This window comes from Vombatus ursinus, unplaced genomic scaffold, assembly GCF_900497805.2.
Source record: "Vombatus ursinus unplaced genomic scaffold, bare-nosed wombat genome assembly UNPS02014877.1, whole genome shotgun sequence".
Classification (NCBI taxonomy): Eukaryota; Metazoa; Chordata; class Mammalia; order Diprotodontia; family Vombatidae; genus Vombatus; species Vombatus ursinus.
In genome coordinates, this window is record NW_020954655.1 from 2,641,242 (window position 1) to 2,656,478 (window position 15,237).

The 15,237-nt window shown below is 39.0% G+C and overlaps 1 pseudogene; it reads left to right on the plus strand.

The window, feature by feature from the left end:
• Positions 1–8,355: 8,355 nt before the first annotated feature.
• LOC114028332 lies at positions 8,356–13,407 on the plus strand (annotated as a pseudogene).
• The last annotated feature ends 1,830 nt before the right edge of the window (positions 13,408–15,237 follow it).

The window sequence follows — 15,237 nt, forward strand, 5'->3', positions numbered from 1 at the left end:
AAATTAACCATGATCAAGTAGAATAATTAAATTTATCGACATGCAGTACACCTTATAATTGTTTATATCTTTAAAAAAAAAAAAAAAGAATGTGAACTCCTTGAAAGCAATGAATATTTTTCTTTTCTATTTGTATCACCACTGCTTAGCACAGTCCTTTGCGTATGGCAAGCACTTAATGAATGCTTCATTCATTCTTTGGGCCTCAGTTTCCTCAATGGAAAAATAAGGATGTTAGAGTAGATTATCTCTAAGATCTCTTCTGGCTCCAAATCTATGATCCCTTGAGCTCTCTGCCCATCCTCTTCATTCTTAGCCATCAGACTCATTCACTATTCCTTCATTACTGACTTCTCAATTCACCATTTCACTGTACATTCTGTTTTTTTTTTTTCAGTCAAAGACAAGGTTTATTAGAACATCTGTCATATCGGGCAGATTCTTAAGGAGTCAACATTAATGAGCTATTGGCTAGATTATAAGAATCTGAGCAGTGGCTTGATTGTAAGAATCTGAGCCCTGAACTTGTTTTATTTACATATTGTTGGATAATCAAATCTTGGTGACTGTTCAAAATCTCCATCCATGCCATGACTATTTTTTTATTCTTATGAAGAAGTCTATTTAACTATTTATAATTGTTGTATTTTAAATTGTGCAGAACAATAGCTCCTTTTTAAAAATCAGGTTACATTTCTAGTCAGGGGAGAGAATCAGTCCTTTCTGCTCTAAGTGAGAGACTTAAAGGCAGCTGGGAACCAGAGTGCAGTTATTTTCAATTCTACTTAACAAACATTTATTAAATACCTATTATCAAGTTACCTTGCTGGACATGGGGGATGAAAAAAAAAAGCCACATACAGTTTCAGGCCTCAAGGAGCTTACATTCTAATGGGAAGTTACAATATATAGACAAATACGTAGGATACAAAGACAGATATGATAAAGTCAAAGGAGAAATTCAGACAAAGGGCTATGAGACAATTTGAGAGAGATCTCCATCTTGAAGATCATGGAGGAGGTAGTGCCTGAGCTCAGACCTGACAAAAGAGATATAACACAGATGTGGAGTGTGTGACCCAGGTTAACTGGAACATAAAATGCATGAAGGAGAGGAAAATGAAATAAGATTGGAAAAGTACATTAAAGTCAGATTATGGAGGGCCTTCAATGCCAAGCTAATTAACTTGTATTTTATCCAGTAGGCAGTAATCAGTTTATGTTTTTGAGCAAGGGAATGTTGTGGTCAGATTAGGAAGATTACTATGACAGTTGTGTAAAAGATATATTGGAAAATGAAGAGATTGGCAACATTTGTCTTCTCCTTAAAAAGTAATCCAAGGGGAAAGTCTTCTAAAATGTGAAGGAAGATAACGGAAAAAAGTAGAAATGAAAGGAGCATAGCTTTGGCACAAATCAAACTGTAACATAAAGCAGTAATCAAAGCTATTAGGAACAGGCTTCTTTGAAGGCATTTAGTACCCAGATTAAGTATCAAAAAGATGCTGAAGTATTTAACATTCACTGGGTAAATACTGAAGGTGATATGATGGCCTCAAACAGCACAGCAAAAATGGCCTGAGTTCCCATTCTCTCTCTCTCTCTCTCTCTCTCTCTCTCTCTCTCTCTTTCTCTCTCTCTCATTTTAACACAACCCAGTATCCTAATTGATAACAATTGGTAGTAACAAGGCACTCAAAATTGGTACTTGGCACTCATGCTATAAATGAGGTATTTCCTAGTTTATAAGAAGAAAATAAAGTAAACTAATTTGTTAATGTCTAAATAAAAATCATATACATTACATACAATTTTTAAAGTATCTTAAGTGTGATATTTCTGATTTTTAAAATTATCTATGTGTGGCATCTAACCATTCTTCCTACATTTCCTAGTAATGCATTATAGGTAAATGCATGCAGGGTAACAAAGAGGAATTAAAATATGACTTGATCAGTCTCTTCTAACTGATAGAAAATCATCTTTCTTAATTTACTTTATGCTCAGTGATCTCCAGCCTTTTTTGGTCGTGCACCCCTTTCATCAAAAAATTTTTGAACCAATGCTACCAATACATGTGCTTGGGAAGTGATATACCTATGTTATCTCATTTGATCTTCAAGGCAACCCTCTAATATAAGTGCTATTACTATCTATTTTTTGACAGATGAGGAAACTGAGACAGATTAATTGATTTGCCCAGGGTCACATAGCTAGTAAGTGTCTGAGGCAAGATTTGAACTCAGGTCGCCAAATTGAACATTCTATCTATTCCACCACCTACCTGCCCCAGGTGCACAGATCTGTAAAAGCTTTTATGGCAGACTTTCTTCTGTATCAGTGACAACCACATTAGCACTTTTATTGTATAGTCCAGATGTGCTTGCTATATGAGGAAGTAGAAATTACATTAAATAAAATGAAGATGGAAAAAGCAGCCTGACTACACCAAGTACACACAGAAGAGTTCCTTTCTAGAGATGGTACAATCATCAAAGGATTGATTCTTAAGAGATTTGAAAGGGGCAGCCAGGTGGATAGAGCACCAGGCCTGGAGTCAGTAGGACCTGAGTCCAAATCCAGCCTCAGACTAGACACTTGGCACTTACTAGCTGTGTGACCCTGGGCAAGTCACTTAACCCCAATTACCTCACCAAAAAAAAAAAAAGAGAGAGAGAGAGATTTGAAAGAGGAAAGGTTACAAACTGTTTGGGGGGAGGAATCACGGATAGTAGTCATATTCCAGAAAAAATGTAATAATCTAGATAATGTCACTAGAGAATGGACAGAACCATGTGCCTACTTTCCAATTACTATGAAAACTTTAAATGAATAAGCCACACACTTATGGAGTAATCCTTCATGAGAGTATAAGAAGGGGACGGACTTTCGTGAACAGTATTCTACAATAGACCACTCACATGACCAAGTGAAAAGTAATGAGAATACAAGTTAGCATTCTTCTTATTGTTTGGTGACTGTAAAAAAGCACTTGATTCATTAGAGCAAAATCTTACCTCAAAGGCTGCCTCCAAAAAGGGCTTTCCGATTCATTTGTTAATATCATACAAGATTCCTCAAAAGAGATATAACTTGGTTTCAGTGCTCCATAATAATTAATATCAATTGAAGCATAAAACAAAGAGCTGTACATTTGACAAAGATGTTTACCACTGTCACTTTTAAATAAAAATAAATTATTTAATAATGTAAAAACTATTCTCAGTGAGAGAAATTTTTTCTATTAATAACCCATTATTAATATCAGGGTCCATGTTTCTTTTTTTTTCTCTATTTACTTCCTCTTTTAAAGATTAGTTTCTGAAGGACGTGGCTGATGAGATCGGCCTAATCCTCCAGGAACATCCTCCTCTGTCTTGGGTGGGACTAGAATTTATTTTTGTTTAAAGGATAAAGAGACTCTAATCTAGGTGAATTCTGCCCATTGTTGAACAGCTGAGTCTCATGATCAAGTCAAGTTACCAACAGGAGGAGCTGAAGACTTTTAGGCCACCTCCTCCTTAATATGTCCTCTACTCATTATTGTTCACCAATCAGTATTAATTTCTCCTGTCAGAGAAATTTAATTTAAGGCATTCAGTATTTCCATTAGCTGTCTTTGGTTAGGAGAGACCACTGACCTCAATTTATTGATTATTTGATAACCTAATTAATAAATTTATTATTAATAACTGTATTTCCCCACATAATCATCACAGATTTTATGCCAGTATTTTTGCAAAAAAGTGGGGTGTAACTATTAGGTGAAGTTTTTTGTTTTTTATTTTTGTTTTTGTCTTTTTTCAAAAAATTGTGCTGGTATCGCTTGTCTTTTAGTTTCTGCCGGTCTCACCAACTTTCACTCACTGAAAACTCTCTGTCACAGCTCTGTTTCATGATGTTCAGGGAACACAGTCACTTCAAGCCTGCAGAATAGTTTTTTTATTTACCCATAATCAGAAAGAAATGTTTCACATGTTAATATGTCACTGGACGACAAACTGTACAGTTTAGCCAGTTGGGAAGAGGCAAGTCTTACCATATCACGTGACTCATGGCAGCTTCACCTGCCCATCCACTCCCTTTGTGCCTTCATTGGGTTGAGTGACAATACCATTAGTACTGCAGTGCCCTAAACAAACCATGCAAATCCACTTTCAGAAATACATTGACCATGCTCATGCACTGAGAATTGTAGGTAATCTGCGAGAAGTAAATACGTATCCATATGCCGCTAGTGAATACATTGCTTGTTTACCTTTTAAGCAGCATGATGAACAGAATTATACCATGCAATGATTACACGATGAAAGGTTATAAACTAGTTTTGGGACTGAAAAAACAGTGTGTGATGATTATGCAGTGGCAACAATTATGCAGTGGCGATAATTATGTGGTGAAATATGGTACAGAAAGTCTGTCTCTCACACTTTTTATTCATATCATTAGCTCATAGGCTATACAAAAACAAGTGGCAGGCCACATTTGGCCTGCAGGTCATAGTTTACTGACCTCTGGTACAGAGAATAAAATACAGTTGGATGGAAAACCTATAGAGCTCTTTCATCAGCACTTACATATTTTAGATGGCTACTGAAGATGACCAACTGAGTCTATAACTAAACAGTTGGAGTAGAGTGAGCTGAATTGTATTTGGGAACTCATGTAGTACCTTTAATGATTCTCAAAAGCCTATCACTTTAGCATCAATATTCTTTTGTGATATTCTGCAAGTCATGGACTATCACTCTAAAGAATTAAAATTATGGGTTCTCCAAAGGCACTGAAGAGGCACACAGTTAATGTGGGTAATCTGTCATAAGTTATCAAGGAGGGATTACACAGGAGAAATGGTACAAAGGATATCACCCTCTAGATCAGAGGTTCTTAACCTTTTTTTTTCTGTCATGGACCCCTTTGGCAGTCTGGTGAAGCCTATGAACCCCTTCTCAAAATAAGTTTTCAAATTCATAAAATAGGTAGAATTACAAAGGAAAACAATTAGATTGAAATAGTTATTAAAATATTTTTAAAAATAAATTTGTGGATCCTAGGTTAAGAACCTCTCCTCTAGATATATGGCCAGAAGAGGTGGGGTGGACTGTTCATGTCACTAGAGAATGGACAGAACCATGTGATCCAATGCAATGTCAAGATTTCTTGACCAAGGTCCTCAGAACATTGGACCTTGTGCCTTGGGGAAGAGTTATTGAAAGTCATAGATAAGAGTTACATAAGATAAGAAATCACAGATGGATTTCAATCTGCATTATTAGATGGATTATTCACAGGGATGAGATCACACCTCCATCAAAATACTGGGTGTCCCAAAAGTCTTAGAGCAATTTTAAGCTATAAAAGACTTAAAACTGCTCTAAGAGCTCTAAGACTTTTGGGACACTCTGTGCAGAAGTTGTCACAGCCCTAGTGAGTCTCCTTTGTCGCTTGCCATCTGGAACGGCTCAGCCTATGCAGTTAGGCTTCAACTGCATTTGTTCTTCTTTTTGTATCCAGAAAATAATATTTTATTTTGAGCTTCTTGAAGGAAAAGCACAATGTAAATGCCAATTTGAAATGCACTTTATGTCTTCCCAGTACTGGTTTGGTGTCCAGAATTAACTCAAGCATCTATGCATTCATTTTCTGAAATGGAAACTGGAAGAAATCTAAAATGAATTAGATGAAGAGCTTCTATCACAAGTCATTTTCACCTCAAGTTACTGCCAATGTTTTCAGGCAAAAGAATGTCTGTGATTTGTTATTGTTTTTTTTTATTAATAGTTGGAATTTCCCACAATATATATTTTATTAGACATCAGATGAAAATCAGTAAAAAAAAAAAAGAGGGCTTGTGTGCCTATGTAGATATAAACGTACATGCATATGAGTTTATATGAATCATTTCTCTTGGTACTTAGGGGAATTTCACAGCACCAGAATGCTTAGGTCTGTGCCAAACCAAAGAAGATGAATAATCCTAATCTGACACCAGTAAAGCTTGTTCCTTGGAGAAGCACGGGTAAATGGCAGAGCCTCTATTCTATAAATCAGGGTTTCACTATCATGGAGAATTCAGCTCCCTTGTTAACTCAGAGTCTCCATGGAGCTTCTCATGAGAAAAAGCACTCTTCTGATCAGCCACTCACAACAAAGCAGTAAGGGGGGAATGAAAAGAAAAACAGTACAAAATAACTCTTGTAATAACTGCTTCTAGTTTTTTATCTCCTATATGCCAACACGTTTGTTGTTGTTGCTGAGTTGTGTCTGACTCTTTGTGACCCTATTTGAGGTTTTCTTGGCAAAGATAATGGAGTGGCTTGCCATTTCCTTTCCCAGTTCATTTTATAGATGAGGAGACTGAGGCAAACTAAGTTAAGTGACTTGCCCAGGGTCGAACAGCTAATAATTGTTTGAGGCTGGATTTGAACTCAGGTCCTCCTGACTCCAGGACCTATGCTCTATCTACTACATCACCTAGCTGCCCTTCCACTGGAGTTTATTGAGTTAGGAGTTAGCTGTACAGTTATCCTTTCCACATTGTGACTCTCCCCATCCACAGTTTTAATATATCATGAGTTGGCATAAAAAATTAAATAGGAATTTTTTGGGAGTTTTGTGGAAGCTGCAGATAACATGTGAAGGCCAGCAGATGACACAGAAAAAGTTTAGAAACTCAGAAATATATAAAATATGTGTATAGTATTACATAATATCAACATATTTTATTTTTTAATGTCACAGTAATTCAGAATTCTACTTTGGTATGAAGGAAGGGCCAAAAAATTTTACATGGATTTTCCAGATCATGGGGTTGCTGTGCTCCTAACCCCTACAATATGGAAGGGATGCTTTAGGAAAAACAGTGGGAGCTAAATGGAAGATGTATTTGAGTAGGAAAAACTGGAATCAAAGAGACCAATGAGAAGGCTATTACACCAGTTGAAGCAAGAGGAAATAAGGGCCTGAACAATAGTGGAAGCTGTGTGAGTAGAGAGAAGGGTCCATGTTGGAGAGATGTCATGAAAGTGAAAGTGATAAGATTTGGCAACATGTTGGAAACGTGAGGAGAATAAGAGTAAATATTCAATTACAACACCAAAGTTGCAAAATTGGGGGACTTGGGAGGATTGTGGTGCATTTGATAGTAAGAAGGAAGTTTAGAAGAGGGGAAAATTTTGGAGGAAAGATGAGTTATATTTTGGACATGTTGAATCTAAGAAGCTTATGGAACATCCAGTTGAAGTCATCCATAAGGCAATTGATGATATAGAACTGGAAGCAAATAATCCAAGGTGATTATTAGTAAAATTGGTAAATTATTTATAAAGAATAATAAATAGGATCTTGAAAAATTCTGGCTTCTAAGGACTTCATATTAGCTTACTCATATTCCCAACATTCCCAACTAATTAGCAGGAAGAAGGTATTAGTTCTCTTTTTTTCCTGTTTCTCCTCCCTTCCCCATCCTGACCCATTGGTGAAACGGTTCAGCTCTATACTGTCCTCTTCTTTTGAGTCCCAGGACCCCTTATCCTATTGAAGATCTTGTCCTGTCAAGCCCCAGCTTTGGATCATTCCCACCATTCTCCATCTTCACTCCTATTTACATGCTGTTGAAAAAAGATAGAGAAAATCAGGAAACCATGTTGACTGGGTGAACTACAAATTTGTGTTACATAATCTAAATGGGTATCACACTGTGTCAAGGCAATGCTTTTATGCCTCCCTAATCAGTTCAGTGTCCCATTTACCACAATGGTTTTTCCAAAACTCTTCAGTTCTCTTTAAAGCTCCCATGGCTCCCCTACCTTACTCTACTTTCTCAGCCAAGAACTTTCTCTCATATTTCACTGAGATAACTGAGGCCATTTACAGAGAGCTCCCTCTTCTTCCTTCCTCCTCATCTCTCATCACTAAGATGCGTTCTGCCACTATCTCCTCTTTTACCCCGATCTCACATAATGAGGTATCCATTCTCCTTGCCAAGGTAAACTTAAGTGATCCCATACTATCCCAACTTTCCCAGCAGATTGTTCCTTCAATCATTCCTACTCTCTCACTTATCTTCAATCTATCCCTGTCTCTTGATTTCTTCTCTGCTACCCACATCTATGTGCATGTCTCCCCTATCCTCAAAAAACCCTCTCTTGATTCATCCTCCCTTCCCCCCTCCATCTCTTCTCTCTTTTGTGAGTAAACTCCTTGAGAAAGTCATCTACAATTGATGCCTCTGCTTCCCTTCCTTAACTCTCTCCTTAACTCTCTGTAATCTGGTTTCTAACCCCATCATTCAACTAAAATTACTCTCTTGAAATTTACCAATTCTTTGAGTGGCAGACCTGACACAAATTAAAAATGGTTCTACGTCTGACATATCGCTTCCCTAGGCTGTCCTACTATGTAGCTTCCAACAAAACTCGGCTGTCGTGAACCGCAGGTAACAGAATTGTTTACTTTTGTACCAAGAAAGTTGGAAAAGCACCAAAATCAGCCTGAGGTGTGTGCCCAGGAAGACTTCGAGGTGTTCGTGCAGTGAGACCTAAAGTTCTTATGAGGCTATCAGAGACAAAAAAGCATATCAGCAGAGCTTATGGTGGTTCCATGTGTGCTCAATGTGTTGAGCTTGACATGCTTGACAGAGTCAAGCATGCTTTTCTGGTTGAGGAGCAGAAAATTATTGTGGAGGTGTTGAAGGCACAAGCACAGAGTCAAAAAAAAGTAAGTAAAAAGGATTTTTTTTTGAACAATAAAGAAAATTAAAATGTGAAAAAAAAGAAAAAGAAAATTACCAATGATCTCTTACTTGCCAAATATAATGGCCTTTTTCATCCTTTTTGACCCCTCTATAGTTTTTGATATTGTCAATCGCCCTCTTTCCCTTGATATGCCCTTCTCTCTAGGTTCTCATTATAGTATTCTCTTCTGGTTCTGATTGTTCCTTCTCAGTCTCCTTTGCTGGGTCTTCATTCAGGCCATACCTGCTAAGTATGGGCGGACTCTCTCTTAAGCCCTCTTCTCTTCTCCCTCTGCAGTTTCACTTAGTGATCTCATCAGCTCCCCTGGATTCAACCATTATCTCTGTGTGGATGATTCTTTGATCTATTTATCCAGCCCAGCACAGTTATTGACATGCTGTCTCCACCCTGTGGGATCCTTTAAGATACAGACTGTTTCTGCCTTTTTTTTTTGATCCCTAGTGCTTAGCACATACTAGTCACTTAATAAATGGTTGCTGACTTGACCCTTTTACAGAGAAATGGAATCATAGAGAAATTAAGTGATTTGCCCTAAGTGATGCAGAAAGTTAGCCAAGACCCTGTGTCCAAAGTCCAGTGAACAACTTCTGCTCTTTCCCTTCTCTGTTTATATTTTCTTTAGAGCTCCCCTCAGGCCATTTGTCACCCATATATGCCCAGTAAGGGCATGGTTGGGGAATAAAGACGTCATGTTCCTTCATATAAGAAGATGATACTGACAACAGCATTCCTTTCCTGGTAGCCAACTTCCCTGGTAGCAGGGCTTCTTTAATTGCCACCTCCTATAACCTCAAAGAATTTCTGGGAAGGCATCTTCATATCATTAGATGAAAGAGGCTGGATAAATACAAATGTTCACAACCCTATCCATGGAGTTTTCACTTGGGTGCCAAGAGCCCTCATCACACTTCTGGTAGCAGGACCCCATCCTCCAGGAAACAATTGAATATTTATCTAATGAAGAGCTATGCAAAGCATGAGGGATAATCATATAGCTGAGGACCTGGGGTTATGTTCTGGCTCTGACATTTGCTATTATTGTGACCTTGGACAAATCAGTTCATTTCTCTGGGACCCAGTTTTATCATCTAGAAAATGAGAGAGTTGAATGAGATGCCCTCTGAGATCCCTTCTAAGATCCTATTATTAGCCTACATAATTCCTTCCATTTCCAAATCTATGACCTTGCCAAATGTTAAGAGAGACTTGCCCAAAGTCACATAGTTAATTCTCAGCAATATAATAATCCAAGACAATTACAAAGGACTCAGGAGGAAAAATGCTATCTACCTCCAGAGAAAGAACTGATGGAGTCTGAATGTAGATTGAAGCATACTATTTTTCACTTTATTTTTTATGTGTTTTTTCTTTTGATGTGTGTCTTCTTCCACAACATGACTAATATAGAAATGTTTTACATGCTTGCATATGTATAACCTATGTCCAATTGTTTACATCTCAGGAGGGGAGGGGGAGAGGGAAGGAGAGAATTTGGAATTCAAAATTTTTAAAAAATGAATGTTAAAAATTGTTTTTACGTGTAGTTGAGAAAAAATAAAATATTATCTTTTTAAAAAGCCACATACCTAGTAAGTACTCAAGAGAGAACTCTCAATTCAGGTCTTCTAACTCCAAGTAAAATGTTTTTTCCACTACACTGGCCAGGTGAACCAGGCCAGCAAAGGAGACAAAGATATACTTGTCCACGAGGCAATATTGTGTCATGAGCAGCTATGTTGCCCAGAGGATAGAACACTGGGCCTGGAATTAGGAAGCCCTGAGCCTAAATACAGCTTCAGAAACTTTCTAATCATGCGAACTGGGGCAAGTTATTTCACCTCTGTTTGCCTCAATTTCCTCATCTGTAAAATGAAAGAATTTAACCAGATGATGTCTAAAGTTCCCTTCCCATCCTAATGCTCTATGAGTCCTTTTTTTCTTGCTTTTAGCATCTGGTTGATGCCTCAAGAATCAGTCCTACAATCAGAGGAGACATGCTTCGCCACAGTCAATTTATACAGTGGAAAGAGTGCTGGATATGAAGTCACAGAACTCTAGGTGGAATCCTACTTAATCACTTTATAACTTTGGCCAAGTTGCTTCACCTCCTAGGTCAGTTTCCATATCCATAAAATAAGGGGGCAGGACTAGATGATCTCTGAATTCCTTTCCAGCTCTAACTTATGATCCTACAGTAAAATGAGCCATTTGTTGAATTCATGCCACATACTGAGCTAAGTGTGGTGGAAGGATAAAAAATATTGAGGGGCTTACCATCTAAAGAGAAAGTATGGATACACATGAAAAATACTCCAAAGAAAGTAAATAAGCAAAGACAAGAATCATAGAGTTGTGTAGAACAATTGTCAAGGCCCATGAAGATTTCTGAGATTAATGGAGTTAGTGAATGGGGTAAATTAGTAAATGGAGTTAGTGGATCAAATTAACAAATGGAGTTGTTAAAGACTGGAGTAAACTTGGAAAAGCTGAGCACCAGAATCCACACTTTCAAATTGTGGTGCTGGAGAAGACTTGAGAGTCCCTTGGACACCAAGGAGATCAAATCAGCCAATACTTAAGGAAATTAGTTCAGGCTATTCACTGGAAGGTCAAATACTGAAGCTGAAGCTTAAATACTTTGTCCACTTAAGGAGAAGACAGCAGTCATTGGAAAAGACCCTGAGGGTGGGAAAGATTGAAGGCAAAAGGAAAAGGGGGCGGCAGAGATGGAAAGATAGTATCATGGAAGCAACAAACATGAGCATAAGCAGACTTTGAGGGAGAGAGTGGAGGATAGAAGGGCTTGGCTTGCTGCGGTCCCTGGGGTCAGCACAACTGAACGACTTAACAACAAGACGTTTGGGAATGGGTTAGTCATGGAGGAAATAAGCTTTTAGAAACACTTTCAAGCAGTGGTGCCAAACTCAAATAGAAATGGAACCACTGAACTATATTAAGAATCCCTGCTGGCTGCATGTTGACCTAGAAAACCACATATTAACATTATTATTATTATTATTTTTTTTTTGGCGAGGCAATTGGGGTTAAGTGACTTGCCCAGAGTCACCCAGCTAGTAAGCATTATGTGTTTGAGGCCGGTTTTGAACTCAAGTCCTCCTGACTCTAGGGCTGGTGCTCTATCCATTGAGCTACTTCGCTGAACCCCATTATCTATTTTCTACTGTATCATTACAATTACTTTTTTTGGGGGTGGTGATTGGGGTTAAGTGACTTGCCCAGGGTCACACAGCTAGTAAGTTTTAAGTGTCAGAGGCTGGATTTGAACTCAGGTCCTCCTGACTCCGAGGCCAGAGCTCTATTCACTGCGCCACCTAGCTGCTCCCTTACAATTACTTTTTAATCTGGTTCAAGCCAAACTCAATAGTGCAGCTGCCATATTGCCCTTGTGTGACATCTCTGCTTTAAAGGAGTAGAGAAAGAATTTAAGGAGCTCTGCTTCCTCCCAGCTGGACCTAGAGAAAGCTATGACTTCCCCTGAGTTTGTCTTCAGGGCCACTCTCTCCTGCTACGCACAGGCCCTCCTCCTTTCAGCACCACCTCGTGCCCTGGGATCCCAGCACCCTCATGATACTTCCATTCTTGGCCAGGGCTTCTGTAGAGCTGAGGCCTTTAGGGTCTGGACACCTGGTTCCAGTGCTCCTGACTTTTCAGTAGCCACACAGCCCATTCTAACGTATGAGCTCCTGAGTCTTTGGGGAGATATAATGGCAAGTGACTGTACCTTCTGTAGTATTCTTCATTCATCTGGAGTCAGGATCTGGACTTCAAACATCCACAGTTAGGGAACTCCAGCCTTACATCTCCAATCCACAGGCATGCTGACAGGGTGCATCAGGTGCTCCTAAGGCAAATCCTGATTATTAAAATTAAAAAAAAAAAAGCGGCTCTGCAGTTTAACTTAATATCATGACTCACTCTGGCTTGTTTTAAAGTATGGATTGTTGTGTTATACTTAAGTTTAGTTAAGCTTAGCTTCCCTAGTTTGCTTGGTGAATAAAAACAATGACCTTTATGATGGAGTAGTCAATAAATATTACCCTTTTAAAAAATTAATCAGATGTCCCAGGTTCCCACCCTAAGAATTGTGCTTGCATTCCTATGCTCCAAATCCAGTCTCTCTCTTCACACAGCTGCCAAAATGACCTTTCTAATGTCCAGGTTTGGCCTCGTCACTTCCCTGTTCTAAAACCTTCCGGAGAATAACAGTCTATTGGATAAAACATAAATTGCTCAGACGTGCATTTAATGCCTTTCATAATCTGTCCCCAACCTACCCTTCCAGCTTTATGTAAGGGTGGTGGCAGAGTGCTGTTTTGTTTTTGCCCGTGTAGGTTATGCACGCCCACATACATCTGTCTAGATGTGGCTCACAGGGAGGCAAGGATAGGTACTTTTAGCATCACCTCCTCCCATCCTTCTCCAAGGAAGTCTTTGATTTCCAGTAGGAGGGAGGGCAGGAGGTTGAGGTCAAAGGTCCTCTTCGTGAGGGCCCATTAGGTAATCATTCGCCACCATGTAAAGCCTTGTCTGATCATCATGGATGAGAGCATTCTCCTATTCCGCCTCCTGCCCAAATTTTCCTAGAGCGCCTTATCTGGATCACTGCTCTGCCCCATCACATTCCACCTGAAGCTCACAGACTCACATATCTGGAACTGAAAGGAAGCTCAGAGGCCATGTAGACCATTCAACTCCCTCATTTAGAGGATGAGGAAACTGAGGCCCAGAGGGACTAAGTGTCTTGTTTAGGAGGCAGAGCTGAAATTGGAACCAGGGTCCTTTAACTCTACATCCAGCTCTCTTTCTACCATCCTAGCTGAAACAGGAAGTTTGCTGGTCACCTGATGATAGAAATGGTTCTCAGGGGGTCAACCTGGTACTGATAGCAAGAAAGCAATGATTCACAGAATGTTAAAACTAAAAGGGAGCCTTAGAGGTCATCTTGTTCAATTCCCTAGTTTTATAGTTGAGGAAATGGAGGCACAGCGAGGTGAAGTGTGATTTTCCCAAGGTCACATAAGGAATAAGCTCCAGAGGTCAGATTTGAATTCAGGTCCTCTGAACCAGTCCCCTTTCTACTCTACCTTGATGCCTCCCTTAGCATAGTATTTGGAGTTGTTTTTCAGTTCTGTCTGGCTCTTTGTGACCCCCATTTGGGTTTTCTTGGCAAACATACTGGAGTGGTTTGCCATTTCCTTCTCCAACTCATTTTACAGATGAGGAAACTAAGGCAGACAGGGTTAAGTGACTTGTCCAAGGTCATTCAACTAGTAAGTGTCTGAGACCAGATTTGAACTTAGGAAGATGAGTCTTCCTGATTCCAGGACCAGCACTGTATCTACTGTGCCACCTTAGATGCCCAGTAGCATAGAATACCCGTCATATTGGATTATAAGCTTCCTGAGAGCAAGAACACTGTTGTTTTTTATCTTTTTGTCCCCAATGTCCACCTATAGCAGGTACCTAAGAAACAAAGTTATTGAATTAAATTGAATTATTATAGAAAGATGCAAACAATATACAAAAGGATATAGAACTTGGGAGTTAAGAAAGTTATGGGGTTTTTGTTTGTTTGTTTGTTTGTTTGTTTGCTTTCTCCTGGTGAGAAACAAATAAACATGATCCAAGTCATAGGCATTCCTTAGAATGAAACAACTCTTAGTCAGCTGGCTTTGACTCAGCCTACACTAAATTATTTAATTGTGGTATAAACATCTTACCTTAAGTCAGACTTCCAGGCACTGTGCAAAACAAACATATTAGAAACAGAAAGGGAAAATGCTCCTATTTCCTCTCAGGGGAGTTGCTCTGCCGGAGGTAGCACTCTGTTGTCTTGATTTGTTGGACTGTGAGGGAATGTTCCATCCATTATTAATCCCATGGTGTGGGGGAGAGACAGACATACAGGATGAGAGAAGAAAAAGTCCGGCCTGACACAACAGTAAGGGATTTTCCCTGAACACTGATGTGCACTGTTTCAAAACCTCATCTTCAGCTGTCAGTGATGATGCCAAGATGTTGAGCAAGGACGGGAAGTCCAACCTGTCTGATGGAGTAATCAGCATTTTCCTTTTTCATTCTGAGAGCCCAAAGGAGCTCAGTAATTAACTGTTGCTGGTGAAAATTATCTGGTGTTAAAGGCAGTTTATTGGCATTCTTCATGATGGTAGTTCAACCCTGTAATTTGTCTCACTGTGAAACAACATCATCTCATGGAATCATAAAATGTTAGCATTGGAAGGGACTTTGGACATCATCTACCACAGCTTTGTCATTCTACAAATGAAGAAATTGAGGCTCTGGGAAATTGTGATTTTCAAAAATAAATTTTAATTTAAAATTTTCAAAACAAATTTTGATAAATGTTTCAAGATCATAGGATCTCAGATTTAGATTTATAAGGGAACTCAGAGATTATCTAATACAACCCTCCCCCTCCCTTTTTTTAACAGATAAAGAA